General features: G+C 42.8%; 1 protein-coding gene across 5 annotated transcripts in view; it reads right to left on the bottom strand.

The window, feature by feature from the left end:
• LINGO2 (leucine rich repeat and Ig domain containing 2) overlaps window positions 1-23,234 on the bottom strand; it is a 663,558-nt gene extending 640,324 nt beyond the window's left edge. For 3 of the 5 annotated variants that reach the window (XM_074994697.1, XM_074994695.1, XM_074994694.1), the window contains exon 1: window positions 23,108-23,234. The gene's annotated coding sequence lies outside the window, so the exon portion shown is untranslated. Of the gene's footprint in view, window positions 1-16,337; window positions 16,395-18,284; window positions 18,576-22,551; window positions 22,667-23,107 lie in introns of those variants that run through there. The other 2 variants (XM_074994698.1, XM_074994696.1) reach the window with 2 other exon arrangements.
• Window positions 23,235-23,615: the final 381 nt, after the last annotated feature.

Raw genomic sequence — 23,615 nt, 5'->3', positions numbered from 1 at the left:
TGCCCTCTAACAAGCTGTATACTAAATGAAAGACTGTTGAACAAAAGAGTAAAATTCTACTGGCATAACAGTTTTCTGAGCAAACACCTTTTGTGGCATAGACAGAAAAGTTTTCCCAAGATCAGCATTTTGTGGTAAGCATTAAATTTGACATCAGCATTTTTGTACTAAGCACTAGATTTGACCTTTCTATTTGATGAGAGTATTGAAAAATAAAAATGGAAGTACATGAAAGAAACACCTGGAAATAAACGTCTAAAGAAAGACTTCAATGTATGTGTTTTCACAATGGAACATTAAGACCCTACTGATCAGTTTACTTTTGAATTAATAAAGATGTATATTCCTTAAAAATAAGAAGGGCAAACTGCATTCAAGAGGTCTGCAAACTGTAAATAGTCTAAGCAGAGAAAGGAATAGTTTAGTGATTAGAGCAGTGACCCTGTAAACGAAGGGGGTCTTCCTTGATGGGGTCTTTCAAGGGCTTGGAGCAGGTCAGATTAAAGAATTTGTCAGCAATAGCGGTAGGTCCTGCTGAGAGTGCAGGGGACTGGACTCGACCTCTTGAGGTCACTTCCCCTCTAGATTTATGAGATATGTACGTATAAAAGAATAGTCAGCAACTAGAGAAACGTGTAGCAATCTGGGAGTAGATCTAGAATTGGCAGGTGAATAACAGAGAAACATCAGTGACGGGAAAACAGTAACCAGCTAGAGAAACTGCGCTCTGTCTATTCTCTGTTGCTAACAGTCTTTCTTTGCGGCAACAGTGTGAACCAAAGCCCCCTGAAGTCAATGGATAGAATCCTATCAATTTAATGGGGCAGATCCTTACCTAATAATCTAAGTGGCAATTTTCATCGAGAGAATCTGTCTCAGTAGCCTGTGTCTCAGGCCCTCTAGCTACAATTTGGGAAAGCAATTAAGCACTTGCTTAAGTCAACTGCTGAACTTGGGCCTTGATTTTCACATCCTTGTGGATATAAATGTGCCCCTTGGGTGTGGATGCTAATGACAACAACACTCTTTAATCTCCTCTGCAGCTTTCAGTTTTAAGCATGCCCTGTTCTTCTTCTAGGAATTTACCAAAAAAAAAAGACAATATAATGAACTCTGCAGGTAGTGGCCTGGAGAGTTTTATTAAAAACAAATATATGAAAGTTGAATCAAGCACATTCATCTGACATGTGGGTTTATCTGTTATATATTAATGAGTTTGTCTGATCGCTCAAGAATCCCTCTTAAAGGGTAAGAAGTAGAACCACCACCTTCAGTATAAAGCTTCTTCTTACCATAACTTACAGCAATGTAAGGGATTGTGCCTCATAAAAATCAAACAGAAAAGAGAATCACCAAATCAAGTACAGACCTCAAAACTGACATAAAACAATGAATATTGAAAGAGACTGAACCATGTGAAAGCAGAAAACAGGATGAACCTGGAATATGATTGCTTCTCACTAAACTTTACAGAAAAGAGATAAATCAGAGGAATCTGGAGTAGTGCTCTATTTTGAAACAGTTAAAAATCAATGCTTAAGATTGGAAAACAAGAAGAAAATGTATTGGACCCCAAATTGATTATGCTTTTTTTTTGTTGAAACATAGCAAGCGACAGGAGTTTATAGGGTTGAAGAGAAAAAAAAAAAACACACCTGATGGAATTTTTTATTTTTAAAAAGTGGAGTATGAAAAATGGACAATTTTTAAACAACCCTTTAAAGAAATCTTTAAAAATAAACTTTACAAAAAAACTCTTCTTGACAAGTACATTTAAATAAAGCATATTTCCTTTTTTATTTGAAAAAATGTAATTCAGTTAAAGACCTGAGCAACACCAGGTAATCTGCTAATGATGTATATTAAAGCATAAACTCATCAGAGATGAGCCTCTAAGATAAGATGTGACTTGTACCTAAGATGAAGGACTTTAACATCAAATATCTGTGGTAATTCCCCAAATTTGTCTGTAGTTTTCCTCAAGCTATTTGCCCCCTTACAGTGGTCATTACTAAAATATTTATTTTTAGTCATGACGGCCTGAATTTCTGTATTCAGTTAGTTCATTGAACACACACACACACACACACACCCCACACCCACTTGGAAACAGTGTATTAAAAGTAATGGATTCACATCCTGTATAGCACTTACCACATATAGGCTTTATAAGCATGTCATATACAAATATTTAAGTGTTATTAATTACATGCACTCTGCCTCCAAACTATGACTGTGAAACTGTCATTTTGCCCCACTGAAATACATGCTTTAGTGCCATACTAACACAGATGATTAATTTTTATTTGGATGGAGTTTGTTGACAAAAACATTCAAAAGTCTGTTGTGAAAGATTGTCACCATTTCCCAAACCCCTTAAGATGGACCCTAGATCACTATCTAAAGCCAATTAAACAAAACCTAGAAACTAATAATTCATATCAGTGAACCAAGTTCTCCGGGGGGGGGCAAGCTTGCATCCTCTCCATCATGACCACAAGCACTACAATTGTCTTGGTGATGAGAGAAGGCACTCAAAGGAGATCTTCTCAGCAGCTTCAGAGAATTTTGCCCTAGGAACTGAGTGCAAGACCATCAGAACTACACTGAGCATGAGGAGCAGGGAGCATGAGAGAGTTTTAAATTAGTAGCAGAAAGCAAGCCCAGAAGGAGATTTGGCAAAGACTTTTGGCAGCATCTGTAGTGAAGAAAAGAAGTTTTTTTTACATTAAGTTAGTAAAGGGCTTCATTGGCTGCAGGCCAACTGATGGGGGCAGGGGGGACGTGCAAAAGGAGGCAACTGCCCCAGGGCCTGGTGATTCTCAAGGGACAGGGGGCTCCTGGCCACTTTTGCTATGGAAGTGGCCAGAGCCCCATGCAGTGCACTCTAGGCATTACTGATGTTTGCCTGGGGTAAGTGTAGCATGTTCTTGGCGATACTGAAGGCTGCCCAGAGAAGGTAAGCTTCAGCCCCCACATATCTGCTCCTTGTGGGAGTGCAGAGCCAATTCCCACCCTCCCCAGGGGCACATCAAGGCTGTGGATCATAGAATCATAGAAGAGTAGGACTGGAAGGGACCTCGAGAGGCCATTGTGTCCAGCCCCCTGCCCTCATGGCAGGACCAAGCACTTTCTAGACCATCCCTGAAAGCCATCTAACCAACCTCTTCTTAAATATCTCCAGTGATGGAGATTCTACCACCTCCCTTGGCAATTCGTTCCAGTGTTTGATCACCCTGACAGTTAGGAACTTTTTCCTAATGTCCAACCTGAACCTCCCCTGCTGCAGTTTAAGTCCATTGCCTCTTGTTCTATCCTCAGAGGCAAGGAAGAACAAGTTCCCTCCCTCTGCCTTATGACACCCTTTTAGATACCTGAAAACTGCTATCATGCCCCCCCTCAATCTTCTCTTTTCCAAGCTAAACAAGCGCAATTTTTTCAGCCTCTCTTCATAGGTCATGTTCTCTAGACCTTTGATCATTCTCCTTGCTCTCCTCTGGACCCTCTCCAATTTTTCCACATCCTCCCTGAACTGCGGTGCCCAGAACTGGACACAATACTCCAGCTGAGGCCTAACCAGGTCTCACTGGTTGAGTGAGAGAAAAATAGCTCTTTGCATTTTCCCTTACCATTGACATACAATAGAGACGGTCTCTTAGATAACTGGGTCACAGTCCATTTGCTTGCTTTATAGATTTTGAGTAGTGGTATAAAGTGATCACAGAGGGTCACTCAGCTAAAGAGTTGGGTGATTGCATTCTGCCCCCGCCAGTTCCTATGAACTATTTTCAATGGCAGCACTGAAGAAAAAAAACACACTGTAATATGCTCTTAAGAGGTTGCAAGATTACTGTTCCTCAGAGTGAAGCAGTGGCAAACTCCTGGCTAAACTGTGCACAACTTTAGTGGGCAGGGGGGTGTGGGAAAGAGATGTATGACCTAAACAAGCAGCCCTGTACCACCTTAAAAACCAACAAAGGTATTAGGTCATGAGCTTTCATAGCTAAAACTCACTTCCTCAGCCTCCTAACTTAGCTTCACTTCCATCTCCATCATCTTCACTTCCATCTCATCATGAGCATGCTAATGAGAATACAATCAGATGCATCTTGCCGCTTTCTTAGTAAGCTCATGTTAAATTGAGGATGAGGTATGATGAGATGGAACTCTTTAGAGCCCAAGACAGGACATCCCTGGGGAAGGACAAGAAATTGCCCATCAGTGAGTGCTCTCTGAAAAATGTATTTTCCTCCAGTCCACTGTACAGCACTACTGATGAATAACAGGTTTGCTGACTATTTAACAGGGTAACTTTACAGTAATAGCCAGCTTTAATTATGTACTGAAACATGGACATTTATGCTCAGTAGGTCACATAAATACAACTATTCCATTACATTTCAATTTTTCCTTAAAAAGGGAAAGCATAAAACTTATGTTGGCAAAGTAATTCATCAGTAACATCAGTATATCTTTTCTAAGAATTTATATTCTTCCTTGAAAAATGCCTTGTAAAACTGGGGCTAAAAACCACATTTTTCCTCCTGTGTCCCCACCACCACTGGAGGCAGGCACAAAAAGACAAGAGTGCTCTGGAGAATTAAGACACTAGTAGCTAGATCCTCTCATAACAATTAGTTAATATCTCAGCTGCATTCATAAATCTCACTGATTTTATGACATCCCAGTAACCATACTGTGTAATTCTAATTTGAACTCTAAACCAGATTGAAAAAAGGGCCAAAATATCATGCAGAATTTCATCCAGTGCTGTCATGTCAAAGGGTGTAGTTTAAATGATGTTTCATATAAATCTGACATTTAGCCACACAGATATTTTCCCAAACATCCTATTTTCAAACGAAAGACTTTGAAAGACTGCCTCAGTTCTTAATGATTCAGGATGCCACAGCAGTGCAATCCTTATTGTCTGCAATTACTGGCACCTACCCTAGAGATTAACCCACAATGTATCTCAATGTCAATCACACAGTGAATTGATCTAACAGAACCTCAGCCAGCTCCTGGTAGGAGGACGCTTTAGACCATTTCCAGTCTACAGGGTTAACAGACTTCCAGTAAGCAAAGTCTCTGGAGTATCACAACTCAGTTCCATTTATGTGCAGACATTAGACAGCTGTTCTAGTATTATTCACATCACCCAGGCACCAGCCAGATTTGAGCCCCAGTGTGCCAGGAGCCACAATAACAAAAAAAATAAAGTCAGCAGTGTGGGGGTTCAATCACATTAATAGCTTGAAGTGCCTGCCCTCTACAGAGAGCACTGCAGCTCCATGTGGGCATTGTCTCTCAAGGAGGGTACATTAGACTTTGAAAGTATGTTACTGTTTCCATCCCACAGTTTCCCACTTCCTCACGTTGGAAGGTCATTACCATGGACAGCCCTAGCTCTGCATAATCCTCGTGCTCAGTCTGTTTGGCTCTTTTCCAAAGGCAGAAGCACAACTGAAGACTTCTTGTATCTGTCTGCCCACAAGCTTGTGCCTTTCCTTCTCAGGATTCATTTAGCTGGGCTTAAGAATCATGCAGACTAGAACCGCAAACTGGTAAACTCATGATACTGTTGCCCCTCTACCAAACTCTAGGAGATATTTGCGTCATGCTGGTCAGTTTCTTGGTGGGGGAATCTGACACAATTTGCATTATTTGCACAAATTGTGTATTTTATGCTGTTTGGATCAGTCTTGAAACTAGAGCGTTTACAGTAGACCAAACTGGGGCTTTGTAGACAAAACTCACAGAGTGGCTATACAAAAATGTGTTTTGCAGACAAACCTGTCAAAAAAAAGCTGTTGAGACATTCCTCAGGCCTTTTTGTTAACAGAGCAGATTAAAAAAAAAAAAAAATGGTTACACTTTTATGTGTAGACAGGATCTGTTGACAGAAGTTCTGTTGGAACATCTCTTCCAACAGTAACTTCTGTAGACAGGTAACAGAGAGGAAGCCATGCTAGCCTATACACTATCAAAACAAAAAGCAGTCAAGTAGCACTTTAAAGACTAGCAAAATAGTTTATTGGGTGAGCTTTCGTAGGACGTCTGAAGAAGTGGGTCTGTCCCACGAAAGCTCACCCAATAAACTATTTTGCTAGTCTTTAAAGTGCTACTTGACTGCTTTTTTCTGTAGACAGATGCTTCTAGTGCAGACATGGCCACTGTCAGAAGTAGTACTTATATATTCTCTCCTTCAGGAGTCTTAGTACAGACATGAATGCCCGTTTACCAGGGAACCCCCTGACTCTATAGAATTAAAAGTAGGGCAAAATCTCCAGCTGTTTGCCAGAGCTCCCACAAAAGCAATCACAAAACTAATGACTTAGCAGCATTTCTTCACAGACTGAAGAGAACTCCTATACTAAAATAAGCAACTTGTAAACTTTTATATAAAGTGCCATCTAGTGACTTTCACCACAAAAAATAAAGATTCCATAGCACATCTTGATCAACAGTCCTGTCTTCCATTAGGAAATAGAAGACTTAGTCTATTATTATTATTTTCACAAATTATTACTAAGCATGTCTACACTACATTCCTCTCTCAAGAGGAATGCAAATGAGGGCAATCAAAAATACCACTGAAGAGCTGATTTACAAATCTCATGCTTCATTTGCGTAATCCCATGTGATCATTCTTCCAGGAGGGATTTGGTCCAAAAAAAAAAAAAAAAAAAAAAAAAAAGCCATGTAGACAGGGTTCTCTCTAAAAAAAGCTCTGCTTTCTACAAAAAGTGCCACTTTCTACCTACCACTTATACCTGAAAAATATGAGGTATAAGGGTTCTGTCAAAAGTGGGGCTTTTCATTGAAGGAATCCCATCTATGCTCCCCCACAGGGCCGACAAAAATCTCTCCCAAAAGACCAATCAGATGGGATTATGCAAATGAAGCATGAGATTTGCAAATCAGCACTTCATTTGCTTTTTTGATTTTCCTCTTTGCATTCCTCTTTTGAGACAGCAACATAATGTAGACATAACTCATGCATACACTGTTTAATGATAGCTGGGCATTCACAAAGGCAGAGGCTTTCAAATGTAGCAGATCTAATGGAAAATATACTTGCCTTTCAGAATTAAAATACATGGTAAAAACTGGAAGGCTTGGGGAGTTAGTTTTTCCATCTGATCCACAATGAAGGTGAGAAAGAAGGATTCTGGTCCACATTGCTGGTTTTTTGGCATCAGAAACTGTCAGGCATAGCATTGTAGAAGAAAGCAGAAAGGAAACAATAGAACTAACATCAATTCCTGTCCTCTCTTACAGTGGCAGGTATAAGAAAAACTCTCCACTGATCTCTTAACATGGTGGCTAGAATTTTGTTAGGAGCTTAGATCAAGGAATAGTGTTCTTAACCAAGCACAAGTGCAGCAAACACAAGAAAACTGACTAATCAGAAAGCGACTCGTCCACAAAATTTCTTGTGTCTAAAATGTTTGCTTTCACCTGTTGCAAGATTTTTAAAAAAAGTCATAGGACTATGGAGGAAAGGCGACAGGTGAGAACTGTAGTCCACTTCATGTAATTCCAATATTTCTACTGGACAACTGAAATAATCAGAGGTCAGTTTCAAAAACCAGCAGCACATTTGCGGGCAAGGTGGTAAAAGAGCGCAGCATGGGGGAGGGCTAGGCCCTGCCCCTTCTGCCTCAGATGGCACCCCTGCTTCCCAATATCTCACAGGAATCGAGTTCCTCTGCCACCACCACACTATAGGGGCAGGCCACCCCTCCCCCAGCATGCAGTGCAAGGCCTCAGCCTTCCCCTACCACCCCCTGAGCCTGGGAGCATAGGATGGGGGGGCACATGGCCCCACCCTCGCCAGCTCCAACAGGAGCACAGGAGTGTTGGAAGTCAGGTGGCTCATGGCCAGGCAGGAGCAAGGAGGAGAGGGAAGGCAGGTGGTAGGCAGCCCCAGCCTTCCCCAGAGGACAGGGAGAATGGGCCTTAGTCCTTGAGGTCTTTGGCCTCAGAGCATGAGTGGTGCCCAGCACCAGCTTCCACAGTGCTGAAGCCCAGACACCCTTAGGAGACAATGTGTTGAGGAGGAGGAGCAGAGCCAGGCTAGTAGTATGGGAAAGCTCTGCCTTCTCCTGCCTCTTACGCCCACCATGCGTTTGTAAACTACAGTTGCAATTGTGCCCCTAATTTGCCTGCACACTTATTGCAGTTATTCATGAGAGAACCCACTCATATGAACACACATAAAACTCACTTTGTTGGATGGGTAACGGATCATTTCAGTGTGCAAAGACCAAAGCATAGGGCAAAATCATCTTAAATAGCTCAAACTCTTTTGAGCTTCTTTACTACCCTTGGGCAAAGAACAGCTTTGTCAGACGAAGCGGGTCTTTGCCTATAAAAGCTTATGCTCCAAAATATCCGTTAGTCTACAAGGTGCCATATGACTTCTTGTTGCTCTTCAAGACACAGACTAACATGGCTACCACTCTGAAACTTTACTACCCTTGAGTCTTAAAATTTGTTTTGGAAAACGAATTGTACCATAAACCACAAGAAAGGCATGCACTTGTGTTCATTTTGAATATAATCTCCCTGAGATCCTTAACATGTTTTGCAACATGCTGAATATTTTGTAAGCTACTGTGATTTTTTTCAATCACAAACAGCTGTTTAAAACCAATTTTCCAGGAGCCAGAGAGCATTGTTTGTACTCTCAGTATTCAGCACTTTTCAAAAACACACAGCATAGTAAAATATACCTAGTGGGCTGCAGGGAAAAGAATACAGATGACAAAGCTCTTCTGAACTGATTTTTTTTTTTTTGGTGTCTGGATTTATCTGTGAGTTGGTCAGGCACAGCTGAGGGAAGGGGTAGCTCAGTGGTTTGAGTATTGGCCTGCTAAACCCAGGGTTGAAAGTTCAATCTTTGAAGGGCCGATTTAGGGATCTGGGCAAAAAGATTAAAAGAAGGGATGGTGCTTGGTCCTGCCAAGAGGGTAGGGGAGGAGACTCCGTGGTTTCCCAAGGTCCATTCTAGCACTGAGATGTATATCTCCATACATGTATATTTATTACAAAATACGCATCATATTCTGCTAATAGGCATCTCTGATGTTCTGCTGTTTAGAAAAACAACGAGGTTGCACACAAGTCAGTGCTTCCAATGAGCTGCATACAAATCTAGTTATTTGTTGTAAGCATTTCTGCAACACCCAACATCTAACCCTCTTATGTAACTGTGGATAGGTGTCATTGGGCAGGTATTTGCGAAAGTTCACTGCTTCTTTCATGAAATTTTGATCAGAGTATTCACTCAAACAATAGCTGAAGTTGTGCCTCATATTTGAGGTTAGCTGAAAAGGAGATTATAAATACAGACTTTTTATGAAGAAAAATCAGTTTAAATCAAAGTTTCTTCTTTCACTTAAAAACAGAAAGACAAAAAGTCCACCTCAGTGCAAACATACCAGGTAACACACCTCACTAACTGTGCCATAACAACTTATGTGCTGCTGCCTACTTTTTTCTGTCCCCTTGGTTGACCACTTATCATACATGGTGATTTATGAAGATAATGAAAGTGAACCATACCAACTAAAAGTGGAGGGTGTTAGCCGGTGGCCAGGTAATGTACGGTGAGGTACCAACTATGCCCTTGTTATCATCCAAGTTTAAAACTACAAGAGCAGAGAGCTCGTCGCTGCAAGCAGCCAAGACAGGCTGACGGACTCCCCTGGGTCCTAAGCAACCCAGTTTTTTACTGTTAGAGCAGGCAGCTCCTAGCACTCTTACCTATGGCCAGGCTGTTGTAACCAAATGGTTAAAGTTCTTTTGTTGTGCCGGCTGTGTTGCAGTGACAAAAGGGTTAACAAAATAGTTAGGCTTGGATCTTAACTAGTTACAAGTTTATTAAGCTACAGTTATAAGCGTGTGGTTACAAAAGGCTATTGTTTACTTCTTATATGCTAGCAAAGTACAGGTGTTAACAAGTTACGTTACAATCCAATACAAAGATATCTGTTACCATCTAACACAATGATATCTTGATACTAGTTACAGAGCTCTAATTCTTTAGCTGTGCACAAAAAAAGTCAGAGACCTAGCATGGGTGTATCTTACCCTCTCTGCGTCTCCTCGATACCAGCGTAGCCAAGCCGGATCGGTCACTCAATTCCGACGGAAAGACGAATACGAGGTTGGGCGTCCCCAGCTGTGGACCTCGGGAGGCAATCACCTGACCCGACCAGCAGGAAGTTGGTCGAATGCACTCAAAATTAGAGTTCTGCTGGACCCATCTTTTATACCCCTTTTGGGTTATGTATTCTCTTTCTTATCTATGGTGCCAGATCATACTGGTTTGTCTTTGTGACTCCAGTTTGTTACAAGGGCATTTCTACTTAGTTTGCACTTGTAAGACAAGAGATAAACAATTTAGGAGTACAGGACATTCTTTTGTGCGGGCGGGGCACGTCCCCTTCTGAGTGATTGTGTGTGTGCATCATATTGATCAATGCCAGCTGGGGTGATTTCTTGAGGGTTCACCCCCCTCTCTCATGTTGACAGTCTGGCCTGTTAGCCTTCTAGCTGTACTTTGTGCTTCTCAGGGTCACGATAAGCCAGCATATCTGGGCCTCAATGAGGGCATCAAAGACTGTGCTGTCAGCAGCCATTTCCGTGCCCTGTGTGCTCCTCAGTGGGGGGGGGGCAACGAGCAAGCTGGCTTGTAAGGGGGAGACTCTGTCTGGCTACATTCCACCCCCTGATGCACCACACTACATCCCAGAACGCAAGGTGGCGGTGATGCCAGCACCTTTTGCCCTCCTTGGGGGAGGTCTAAAAGTGCCCAATGATCCGATCAGTATATGGGGAATCGCGGAATTGGCTAGGATCACGTGTCAGCTCCATGTATCGGATTTGCATAGAGGAGATAGCCATATTAATTAGTCTCCTGACGATGCACAGTGTTATACAAAACACAACTACTATGATAAGAACAATCAAAATAGTGGTTACAATAGAATGCAGGAATGGAGAGAGAGAAAATCCTAACTGTTGGACTAACCACTCCAGCCATGAGGTTTTTCCAGTCTCAGCTGTAGCATGCAGGACTTGAACTGCATCTTTGATAGCAGAGACATCTTGCTCGATTTGTCCTGAGTGATTAACATAAAAGCAGCAGGACTGATTTATTACAGCACAGACACCTCCTTGTTGGGCTAGAATGGCATCTAGAGCAATTCTATTTTGTAGAGCAAAGCGAGCTACGGATTGGAGTTGGTTATTTAAAAGATTTAAGGCATCTGCAGTATGATTAAGAGCTATTTCTAGTTGGCCTGAGATGTTAACTAAGGCTCGCTCAAGTTCAGCAACTCCCAACCAGGGAAAAAGTGCACGGGTAAATCTGTGGAAGCCTGTGGGTCGCTCAATGAGGGGGTTACTCTGTCTGGCTACAGAGGGGTTTAGACACATGCCAGTTATTTACAACTAATGAACTGAAACACAGTAATTCCCACTTTTCCAAGAGGTCTGTGAAATGGAACATTCCCCCCATCAAAACATATTAACTAATGACCCACAACTCTAAGAAAAAGCAAACATGGCATTAATAAGATCCTTTTTGTATATCATTACCCAGACATACACTAAGTAATAAATTTGTCATTTTCCATTGCCTAGCTACCATTTACCAAGATGTGACATCTGAGTCAAGAACCTTGTTTTCTTATTCATCTATGAAGTGCCAGCTACACTTAGTGCATTACTATAATTTTAATGTACGTGTTTCTGTAGTACCCAAATGCTAGCTGAAATAAACTGCACACATCAACTTCCTTTCACTCATAGGTAATATGGTGCTATTTGTTACCATGTGAATGACATGTTTCAGAGAGGTGACATACGATGGTAAAAACTAGAAGTCACGAACACAATGCAGGTCACAGAGGCTCTTTGGGTTTTCAAGAGTATATACCAAATCCAGAGATTCACCCCATACGCAAGCGTTCTGCATCTCCTATCAACATAATAAAGGTTAACTCCATCCAGTGGCGTAAGGCTGCCTTCCCCCACACAAGGGGTGTGGAAGGGCAATGTTTATAGGCAACAGCAGCCATGGATGAGGCTGTTTCGCATTTCTGTGATCAAGAGGATTACATGACCCACTTCCAACTCCTGTTAAATTCACTGTCTGAAGCACACTATTTACATAGTGTGTAAGAAACGTTGAAACTCTACAGTGAATAACTCCACAGGAATGAATATATCAGATGACTTTGTCAATTTTACATAAAGGCTTCAGAACAGGGTTGTGAAGGATTAGTTCTGACAGAATTTGCCTACGTAATTTGCAACATGGCAATGTTTCAAAGCTTCTTTGAAAGTAGGTCCTAGGCAAAAAATTGCAGAGTTGAGTATATTGCTTTCATCTCAAGAGCTGACATACTCATGAGAGTTACAAAAGAGCTCAACCTTAAAAATGTTCTGGTGAGCATGTTTACAGCATTCTCTGTACATCGAGAAAAAGCAGAACCCTATCCAATTGTAATCGGCACAGGGGCACAGCAACAGCTAAAGCACTCAAGCAAGTTAGCTACAGAGCCAGGTCCTAACTCTTCCTCCAGATTCCCTTGGGTGAAGTTGCCTTAAAGCCAGTTTAACCAGCTGCATAGCAATCTTGCCGCAGGTAGTTCAGACACCCTGTTGGAGGGCTATGGGCAACAGATGCACGATGGAGTACTGCAACACTGGCTGGCAGAGCCATCCCATAGGACAATTTGGGGCAGCCACCCCAGGCCTCATAGTTTGGGGGCTCTGCAGAAGTCGCTCCAACCATCCTATGGAGGGACTGTTCCCCATATTGATATTAGCCCATGGGGCCCAACATAGTCTTGAGGATCACATGGAAGGCATGGCAGCAAACAGGGGTCAGCCTTTCCACCTCCCCCACTCACAGTGATGGTGGGAAGCAGTGCAATCTAGCAGCCTGTCATACTCTGCTGCCCATCTCCCAGGTAGGTCACTGCTTCACAACAGCAGCAGGAAGTGGAGCATCCTAGCCCCATCCACCACCCTCCTTTGGGGTCCTGCTACCTACTAAGAGCTTTACAGTTACCCACAGCTGTGGTTCTAGCCTCAAGCAGTGAGGGTTGTCAAGCCTCCTGGACTGGAAGCCATTAGCAGCAATGGAGTCTAATCCACGAGAATAGGCAACCCATCTCAACAGGTCTAACAGGGAGGTACAGCTCAACACCTCCTCCCCCAAAAATAGTTCCAGCATCCACTTTTTGTGCCAATGTAATTAATGAAAATCGTAGATCAGATTAGTCCCAGGACTCATCCTCGAGGAATTCCACTGACTCCGTACAGCTTGACAGTTCACCTTCCCATTAAGGCCCATTGTAATCTTCCCTTTAACTAGTTCCTTAAACATATTTCAATTCTCAAATTGGGGAAGATGGGGGATTAATATAACTAATGATTTCTTGAGTAGAACTGTAAAATGCCTTACTGGAATCCAGGTAGATTAGGTCGACGGGATTTCTTTTAACTGATTTTCCAGGCATCTTCTCAAAGAGAAAGATCAGACTGAGCCAGGGCAATCTACCTTTTGTAAAATTGTGTTGTATTTTAACCTTTTACTGCTTACCTCTGTGTCCCTAACCACTTGCAAGAAATTTTGAGAAAGTAAGACCTTGTATGCGATCAAGGCCAGACTAACAGGCCTGTGGTTTCACAGATCACTGCTTTTCCCTTACAAATAGGAACTATGTTAGCAATTCTCAAGTTGTAGGGTATGGTGGCTCAACTTACAGATTCATTACAATCCTCACTATTATGCTGGCAATTTCACATGCCAGTACCTTTGACATTTTTCGAAGGAGGTTATCTGGGCTTCCAATTCAGTCCCACTAAGTAGTTTATGTCCTCAGAGGGATTGCCATGTTCATTGCTTCTACAGATACACACAAGGAGCCTGTAGCGCCTACGGCACAAGCTTTTGTGGGCAAAACCCACTTCAAGGGATAGACTGGAGTGGAAAGACAAAAGGCAGATATGTAAGAAAATTACTGTGATAGGAAGACATTACGATCCATTGTGAATTAGGGTGATTGGCCAGTGGATTGTGGCCATTCAATGTAGCTGACAGGAAGATGCGACTGTTCATCGAAGGGAAGTTGCCTCTATAGAGCATTAGCAAATTTAGATCCTTACTGAAGCCTAATTGTATAGTTTTGAATTTGCAAATAATGTCAGATTCAATTGCTTCCCTTTGTAATCGAGTTTTGAAGATTTTTCTTAAGAAGGATGGCTACTTTTATGTCCTTTATTAAATGTCCAGGGAGGTTAATCCCATACAGGTTTATGTATGTTCCCTTTCTTGATGCCTGATATGTGTCTGTTTATCCTTTGTCACAGAGACTGTCAAGTTTGTCCAATGTACATGGCAAAGGAGCATTGCTGGAACTTGATGGCATGTATCATGTTAATGGATGTGCAGGTGTACGTGTCCCTGATGGTGTGGCTGATGTGGATAGGTTCTGTGATTACGTTGCTTGTATAGCGTGGACAGAGTTGGCAACGGGGTCAGACTTCCATCTCAGATGTGGTGTTTTCTACTTCCACATCCTCATTTCTTCTTCCCCCTTCCTAAAAAAGGGAGGGCAAAGTATAGTCTAGGCATGGCCCAACAAATACTTAATGAAATAGCAGGAATGCCATCACGGAGAATGAAGTGAAGATTGCCTATGCCACCTATAACTATTAGTGTTAATTCCCTTCATGAAATCCAATTCTGCTTGGCTTTTGACACTTCTCCCTTCTCCTGTATGCTTTCTTACCTCAAAAGAGATAGCTTTCCTTCCTGGTCCTTCCCTTGTTCCATTCCTTGGAGGCTGATTCCCTCTTAACCTGTTAGAGATGATTGCTCATCCAGTTTGCTCTGCATCCCTCCTCCAGGAAATTCTTCCCTTGTTTGGGATGCAAGTTTCTGACAGCTTCTACAATTTCAACTTAAAAATAATTCCAAACCTCCTCCACACCTCACCCCGAGTTCTTCAGTCTAGACCTCTTCCCTCACCAATTCCCTTACTTTTTAAGGGAACAAAGCAGGACAAGAACAACTTGACATTCAAGTCAAGAGAAGAAAGTAGATACTGGGCTGGATGGACCTTTGGTCTGACCCAATATGGCCATCCTTATGTTCTAAGAGTGCAAAATTTGAGACTGAAAAGTATTTTTCTGAAGGCAAAGGATGGGGATGAGGAAGTAAATGTCAAAAATCCATCTTAAAGATGGTGGTAAACCCTTAGACAGTCAGAGCCATGGCACTGAAAGAATAACTCATCAGCTTCACTTAGAACAATTACCAAAAATTCTGATGTCAACAACTTATTTTTACCTTACATTAATTACAAATACATGCAAAATGTAAGGATGATTGGGAGATAACTATCCAAAAAGCCATGAATGATGGTCTAAAAATCCTGCAACTTCCACCCTCCACCCCAAGTTAAGAAAAAAGCTGAATTTTCAAACTATGCCTTTTCAAAATAGTTGTTCTCTATAATCTTGTGATAGGCAAGCAAAGTTCTTCAATTAGGGGGTGTTTATACACACACGTCCGCAAATCTAACAGAATAACAAGACCACAAATGTGCCCATGTATTTCCCACATGACAGACGTAGAAAAAAGTTGGAATGTGCTACTACTGCAAAAAGCTTCTTTCAAAATTTCCACAAACATCAACATTTCAAAAGTCACATCCCAAACAAATTGGGCTAAATTCTTTACTGGGACAGACCAGAGTAGCTCCAATTACTTTGATGGAGATATACAATTTAGAACAGATGAGAATTTAACACTAGTTTTCCAAGCAAAAAAATATCCCATTTCCTTCCAATAGAGAATCACCTTCCCATCCATTCACAAGCAGATTCTCTAGGCCCTAGTCCAGTGGTGGGCAACCTGAAGCCTGTGGGGTGCATGTGGCCCACTGGGACTCCAGCTGTGGGCTGCAGACCCCTGGCTGTCCTCTTCTCCTCTTGAATGCCAGAGCATCCATGCTCCTTCCCCTCCCTCCCATCGCTTCTGGAGTGTGTCAATTGCCCGATTCATACTCTCCTCCTCCCTCTCAGGACGGAATGCTGCAAATCAGCTGTTTCGGCTCTCAGACAGAAGTGGAGGAGAACAGAATGAGGCAATTTGCAATGCTCCAGAAGTGCTAAGAGGCAGGAGAAGGAGCTGGGAAATACAGGCTTCAGTTTGTGAGAGGCAAGTGAGGGCCTCAGAGCTGCAGGTGGAATCCCAGTGGTTCACAGGCTGCTACAGCCCACTCAGGTGATAGAGGGCCACTCACCATTTGCAGTTTCCCCATCAGTGCCCTAGTCCTTCTTCATAATCATGCTTCCTAAATCTGTAATAATAAAGCAAATATATATTAGATAATTGGTTTCCTCAAGCATTTGCCACTACGTATAAAAAAAAAAAAAACAAAAAAAAAAAACCACCACACAAACCCACAGCATGTATCCAAAAAGGGAGAAGGTTACTGTGATCTGCGACTCCAAGAAAGACAGAGCTTCTGAGACCTGGCTGGCGGGGAGGGGGCGGCAATAGACTCTTCCACACATACTTCCCTGTTGAACCAAAGATTCATCCCGAAGAAGTTGTTGTTGCCTCACTTCCACCCTTAGGTCAGGGGATGGGGTGAGGGTACCCTTCAAAAAGTAGAGGAAAGCCTTCAGAAAGGAGCTGCTCCTTCTTTTCCCTTTAGGCTCAGCATGGGTCCCTTAGAGCACCCCACTGGCCACTTCCTGACTAAGGCTTTGAGAAGGAGGATAGGAAGGAAGGTTGAAGGCAACAGGTACATTCAAAAGGACATTCATATTTAGCGGTGAAAAAGTCACCCTTCATTGCCATAACCAGGCATTAGGAGGAGTTTTGAGTCTAGCTGCTAACAGCTAGACATTCCCAAAGAAATAAAGCCTCATCAAATTCTCCATTGATTGTCTCTGCTCTCTGTCATATACTCTCACCACTGTGCCAACAGCCAATAGAATAGTTACTTACATTGTCACTGTGGTTCTTGAAGGTGTTTTGTCAAGGTGGAGTTCAGGAAGAACTAAACCTTCTCTGTTTGGCAGAAGTTAGAAATTTGGAAGGCTGATGACAACAGTGGCAGTGCTAAGTTTTTCCTGATTGGGAGTCACTTTGGAGACAGCCTGAAGAAGGCAAGATCCATCTTCCTTAGTTGGCCACCATGCATTATTATCCTACCAGGATTTCATCAGATCTTTAAATGAAAATGTGAGAGACCAACTGCAACTCTAAAACACAACTTGCTCTGATGCATTTCCCCAGAAAGAATTAAAAAGGGAGGGGAAAAAACAGGGGACCAATATAATAGGAACAAAGAGTAATTAGCAGCTAGAATGGAAGAACATGTAGCAGATAGATATATAATGGCAATTGAGGGTTATCGCAACACAAGAGAGAGAGAGTTATCTGTGATCACAAGAACATTGGGAATTATTCCTATGAGCGTGGTTCCAGAGTAAGGAGTCTGTCAAGACAAGGCAGACAAAGAAGGCAGCTGTTAGGGAAAGGGCTGAAGAAAATTTCCACTTTTTTGAGAGTCAGAGATATGAATCATCATCTACTGCACTCAAGGTGGTCCTTTGCACTGACTTCAGCAAGCATTAGATTGGACTCTTGGCTGTCATGTATTCCAGGGTTCTCAAAACTGCAGCCTGGTGTGTTTGAAATAGCTATATTGTTGTTTTTCTTTCCTATTATGTTTCTAGAAATCAAAGCTAAGACATTGCTTGGACACCAGCAGTGCTATGTGCTTAAAGCAGATCAGTGCAGCATAGCATGGACCATGTATCCTCCACAGCATGTTAAACTTAAGCCACCACCACATGCGAGGCTGACAAATCAAATCATGTTTTGTAGGACTCTTATGATTCTGCCACTACTATTTTTCAAATCGAGGTAACTTCAGCTGCAAGATGGGTTTAAAAAGCACAGAAGTTGTCACTTTTAATAACCATAAACATTAAATATATAGAGGTTTGTTTTGTTTTAAATGCATTTATTGTAAATAGTTACTCATTGCATATAGGAGCAATAGTATGCATCCTATTTATTCCTATTCATGCTAGCTGTAAGCTAGACATCTTACAATTAATCATAGTTCCACTATATTACAATGTGATACAACAAAAAGATTTGTGGTCTTCACAATATAATTTGGACCATTTCACATTCGCCCCAGAAAATTAAGCTAGCGTTTTTTACTTACATTTCTGTTGCATCATCCACTTGGTTTTGAGTTTAAGGTCAAAATATCTCCCTTTAGACAATTTATGATGTCAGTTCTATGACTGAAAAATAATTTGCTTCCTGTCCTAGGGATCACACAATAAATGATATGGAAAACAACTAGATACCCATCTCAGTCAGTCATATTTTGCTAGGGAAAATATAATTTCACTCTATTAACATAATGTCATCTATAGTCTGGGGACTATATGACATTTAATGTCTCTTGCAATGTACTATAAAAGGCTGTATACTCAGGACAAAGAGCAACTAAAACTTCATCTACAAACCAAAGAAGCCTAAAACACTTCAGTAAAAATATCTTCATTTCCATGTGTTATTTATACTTTTGTCAACTAGTGGTTTTAAAAAAAGTATCACAGTAAATCCTTTCCCAGTGGATGGCCTATTAAGTTAATAATTGTTTTGACCCAAAACAACTTTTATAAGAATCCCTACAACGAAGGAGCTAACAGCACATCTGTATGTGAATGAAACTCCCTGCTATATACAGATAGGGATGTCTATTTTAAGCATCAAGGAGAATTAAGATTAGCCTTTTCATCAAATAGTCACGTGAGATTATTTCAAATGCTGTTTCCTGAGCCAACAGATACTCACACGGTCTTGCATTCTACCAGCAGAAACTGGGTCACTAAAATGTCACTATACAGCACTGCTTTACAGTTTGCTCTTTTGAGTATTTTTGTTTCTTACTGACTGAACAGATAAGAAACTAGGAGTACTCCAAGGGATCTGAATGCAGAATTAGGGGATTTGTAAAGTTTGCAATCTATAAAGTCTAACTTTCAAAAGGATTTTAACAACCAGAAATGCAATGACTAAAATTATCATATGATTTACATGTTGCATGAAACACGTTCAGATGTGTGCCTAGCATTACCTATTTCAGCTTCATTGATTTTGGAGTTCACCTCATTTATTGTTAATAGATTTTAAAATGTAGTAATTTGTCTTGCTGGTTCTTCCAGAATTAAAAAAAAAATAAGTCTCTATATGTTTTTTTGTGAATTAGAAAATAAAAAACTCCAAGGACTGATTCCAAATATCTGAAAAATATATTGGAAAAATATTTTTCCATTCTAAATTATACAGGAATTATTGGTAAGAACCTACAATTAGACCCAGGCTTAGCTAAAAATAAAGTCTGTTAATGATATAGCAACATCAATCCAGAAATAATTAACAGTAACAAACAATACAGTGTGTATACATATATTTGGAACATTTTTACAATTAAAAATGGTGACTCTGAACTGATAAGTGTATTGAGAAATACTTTATTAATGTCATCTGTTAAGAGACCGGGGAAAAAAGCACTAATTTACAATTAGGCTCATCACCCAGCAAGCTGTTTGTGAAAGGGACTGGGTTATCAGTGGAGTATTAATAATGCGTGTAATTTCACTGAAGCAAATCCACTTCATTTGATCTAAAGCTAGGACTTTTTTTTTTTTTTTTTTTAAACTACATTGTACCTGCTTGGGTACACACAATTGCCTACTGAGGTCAATGGACTTTGGATTAGACTTCTAGACAGGCAGAAGGAATAAAAATAAAGAGGCCAGGGTCAAAAGCAAAATATCCTGCCAGCACAAGTTGTCCACGAATAGCAAAGTTCCCTAGAATTTTACATCCACAAGTTAGAATCAGATGCCATGTTTCTTCCAGTCTGAGGTCTTTAAAATAGCCAAAGGGGCGGGCGGTGGCAGGAAATGAAAGCAGATGCATTTTAAAAATGCATCGTCAGGGTCCTGATTTATTCCCCACCTCCAGTCCCCTTTATCTTTTTGATTTTAGAAGGGGATAACATCAAATTATGAACAACAAGTTAATCTGTTCATAAATCTTAATTATATCACACCAAAAGGTACAGAATTATTCATAACTAGTCATTATCATTACAAATTTGGAGCTTACGGATAGCTATTTGGCACTGACAAGCTTTTCCAATACTTCATCTCCTGTTCCTACTGCACAGGAAAACATTTCCACCTACAGCCCTTTTATAGAATGTCTAGGGGAAGGGGGAAACAACGGCCAGCTATTGGGCTGCATTTGTGTTATCATATCAAATAGTCACACAGGAGTTTATGTTATTACACATTAAGACCATCACCCATGAAGAATCAGTGAAGAGTTTGGATGTGTTCATTTTTCTCTGTTTGTTTGCTAGAACAGACTAACAGACTTACACAGTTCATCCGATTTCAAAATATTCAGCTTTTAAATAAGGAGATGAGAAGGTTTTCACATTTCTAAATTAATAGTAAACAACCTGTAAAAGTAAGAACATTCATGGATGTTTTGATAGTATGCATAGGTGATACAAAAAGCAGTCAAGTAGCACTTTAAACACTAGCAAAATAGTTTATTAGGTGAGCTTTTGAGGGACAGACTGTTACTATACATACTATCTTGATGTGAATAGACTGCAAAGCTACAAATCATGCACAGGGTTGTCCATTCCTGGGATGGGTGTTTGTCTCCAACAAAACACTGTGTTTTGATTTTAGGTAGCAGTCACTTTCCTTAAAATTGCCTACTTTGCTTTGTTATAGAATAGCTTTCCAAAATATGGACTTCCTTCTGCTCTAACTTTGCTATGGTGTATTCTGTCTCTGCAGGACCACTGAGTGCCACCATGTCTCATGTACATATACTACACGTAACATACATCTGATCTGAAAGGGTTACCCTGTTCGAAACATCACACACGGCCATTCTCTCCAGCTGTCGCACACAGCTGTTCAAAGCAAGATGAGGCTTGAGAACTATGGTACAGTAAACTCTTTCACATCAGGCATTCTATCATCTGGAACTCTCAAACATCATTTTAACCATAAGCAAAGCATAGTTATCTTTGCCAGAAGAATATTATAGTGAAAGTAAATACAGAAAATATAGTATAAGTTTGCAGTGTACAACACTACTGTTGCTGGTAAATAAAGTACTCTGCATACATTTTTGTTTCTTGTCATCTAATTTTGTTTTTCTTTAGTGTTATGCATTGCTAGGTATACCACTCTATGATCCAGAGTATCTGAATGTGGGCAACCTCCCACAGCCTGCAGCCAGGTGGTCTGGAAGAATTTACTGTATATGTGAGTTTACAAGTCCTGGTTTACCTTTCTCAGTCATAACAAAGGGCAAAGTGGTTTGCATGTCTGTAGCTTAGTATTGTCCTTTGAGCTTAATCAACCTGCAAAGTATTTTAGTTTGTGTATCAAAACCATAAACTTCTATGGTCTCTCCCTTCATTGCTAGAAAGCCCCTGCCTGCCAACCTACAATTGCATGCATTTTGGAAATACTTGACCTTATTAATTTTAAAATGGTTGTCTTATTTTTGATATGGCAACAGCTTGCAATAGTGCAGCAAATATAACAGTCTCATAACAAAAAAAAGCAGTCCAGTAGACTAGCACGACTATCTCTGTTACTATTCAACATAACAGTCTCATGTAGATAATGGAAAGAGAACACTGATTCCTGTGTTGTCCTACAAAAAGCTAGAGAAAGAAATATTTCACTTATTTCATTACTCCAGATATTGTTTCCCCAAGCACAGACATTAAACTTTGCGCTAAGCAAGACCAATACATGGTATAATAGCCCCTGCCTTGGTTATTTGCCTGGATTATCAACATCCAGTTTCATGCAAGACCTAGGTTCCCGCACGTCTATCTGGAGAGGTTCTCCTGAAAACACCACATGTGCGAGATCTGCAGTGTGGGGTCAGAAGTAATTCAAAGTGCAAACTCCAGGAGGCTCATTTGCCACCGCACTTGGCACCGAGGTGGCCGAGGGACAAAGGGCTTTAAATGAGAAGCTGCTCGGCATCCGAGCCGAACCAGGGGCTTGCTCCCGTTCCCACTGAGCTAGGAAGGGATCTCCCCACGCTGGCCTCGTAGTTATCCCTACAGTGTGTGGTTGCTCTCCTTTAACCACCCGCCATCACGCTGCGGAGGAGTTGGGGGCAATTATTGTTCAGTCCCTTCTACCTGGTCCAGCCACTGGCCCCCAGGATGGCGCGCCTGAGGGGCTCGGCCACTACACACATGGAGTTTCTTCAGCCCCCCTCCCCGCCTGCTCTCAGGGCAGGGCTCCTCCTCCTAATTACAGCACCGGCCACCCTCCCTCCGGGCCACTCAGCAGCTAGTAGCCGGCAAGCCCCTCGCAGCGCAGGGACTAGGCTGGGCAGGCGCAGCCCGCGGAGACGCTCACCCGGACAGGCCACGTCCCCAAGCCGGCTGCAGGGCGCGGAATGGGGGGAGCTGGGAACCCCGCCGCGCCTTCTGCTCCCAGGCGCCGGGGGCGGACCCCGGGTTGCTCCGCTGCTCCGGCCATCTCCCTGCGCTCCCCGGGAGCCTCTAGCGGCGCGCCGGGGCAACGCAAGCCAGGCGAGGCTCCGGGCTTGAGTCCCGCGGACAGCTCCCGGCGCCAGCTGCCGGGCAGAGGGGGGCACGGGGAGCCCTGGCGCTCCTTTGGCTCTCCCCCGCCCCGCCCCGCCCGCGGGGCTCCCCCGGGGCGATGGGGCTCCGCCGCCGGCCCCGCACGCCCGGAGCAGAAGCGGGGCTGGGGGCGCAGCCTGGGACCAGCATTTCACTCTTGTCCTTGGAGCGATCTAGGGCAAGACCCTCCCCAGCTGCGCTCCCCATTGCCAGGCGCCAACTTTCCTTCCGGCTCCTGCCTCGCCAGGGAGCGGCGACTCCCCCCATCCTATTTACCCGGAGTGCCAGAACCCCCACTCCACCCGCGTCCTCCCGCTCCCTTCGCTTACCTGGGGACTGCCCGAGAGATCCCCGGCGGCCGTACAACCAACTCGCGTCTGAATCCCCCGTCTCCCTCCTTAGGCGCAATGAGCCGGGCAGCCAGCAGCTGGGAAACCGTGGCCAGGGAGGCGCCAAGCCCCAGCACAGCCCCGCGGTGGTTCCTCTCTCCTGCGCGCCAGGTGGGTTCGCATTAAATCACCGTCTTCCCCTTCCCAGGCAACCCAGAGGCTGAGCCAGGGCTGGAGGGAGAACACCCCCTGCCGCGCCTTCTTCTTCTCGTCCTCCCCCTGCGCTCAGCCCCTCCGGGCTGGGGCGCACGGCCGCTCCCAGGCGAGGGGCTCTCCCGAGGCTCTTCCGCCGAGGAAACTTTCCGGGGCTGCGGAACAGCAGCGCTAGCCAGGTAGGAGCAGCGGTTCCGGCCGAGGAGGGGCAGCTGCCCCCTGCAGGGTGCCCCACGCACCCCAGCCAGTCCCGCAGCGCAGGGGAATGGTTGGAGGGGGAATGAAAAGAAAACGC

The sequence above is a fragment of the Carettochelys insculpta genome, chromosome 5, assembly GCF_033958435.1.
Source record: "Carettochelys insculpta isolate YL-2023 chromosome 5, ASM3395843v1, whole genome shotgun sequence".
NCBI classification, from domain to species: Eukaryota; Metazoa; Chordata; order Testudines; family Carettochelyidae; genus Carettochelys; species Carettochelys insculpta.
This window is presented reverse-complemented; position numbering and strand designations above follow the sequence as displayed.